The sequence below is a fragment of the Pterocles gutturalis genome, unplaced genomic scaffold (assembly GCF_000699245.1).
Source record: "Pterocles gutturalis isolate BGI_N339 unplaced genomic scaffold, ASM69924v1 scaffold48217, whole genome shotgun sequence".
NCBI classification, from domain to species: Eukaryota; Metazoa; Chordata; class Aves; order Pterocliformes; family Pteroclidae; genus Pterocles; species Pterocles gutturalis.
In genome coordinates, this window is record NW_010109454.1 from 1 (window position 1) to 867 (window position 867).

The following is an 867-nucleotide window of genomic DNA, read 5'->3' on the forward strand; positions in this document are numbered from 1 at the left end:
ATACACAGTGAAACTGCTCACCATCTGATGACCAAGGCTCCTGGCTAACGATCCTGGAACAGGGAGAGTCCTGAAACCGCAATCCTGGAAAGAGAAGAGCCTGAGTGTCTGAGAGACCAAGAGATGACTGAGAGCGCGACGACCTTGAGTGATGGAGATGACCCAGAGGGAGGGGCAACCCAGAGAGAGAGAACTTCTGGATATATACTCATCTCATCTATATACTAGGCATGACGTGCATGATATGGAATAGACCATTGGCCAATTTGGGTCTCAATCCTAAACGTAAGGTTGAATCCTAAGCTAGTAATTGGGGCTGTGCTCCCTCCCAGCTTCTCCTGCACCTGCAGACCCTGGCACAGCAGAGAAGCTGAAAAGTCCTTGACTGTCCTGGCAGCAACTATAAACATCAGTGTGTGATCAGCCTTCTTCTCAACCCAAATCCAACACACAGCCTCTCACTAGCTACTATGAAGAAAGTTAACTCTGTCCCAGCTGAAACCAGGACAGCATCTATCTTTTTTAAAAGGGAAAAAGTTTGACAGAGAAATTAACCCTACACTATGTGATTCCTATCAATTAGATGACCTTGGAAGAGAGGGGCAGCTAAACGTAGTTTCAGGGATCATAAAAAGGATTAGGAAAATTGCAGTTTTCTTCCCTTCATGTAGTTTGCTTTCCCAGTTGCTACAGTTTTCTGCTTCTTAAAAGATGGGAAAGGGGGAAAGACTGGTCTGGTGAGCCATGGAATGGGATGAAGAAACCTGTACTTTAATCCCACAGAGAGTCCAAGTGACCTGATGCAAGTCACTTCAATATTTCTCATTTATTTAATAAATAAACATGGGGTAATACCGATTCTCTTTC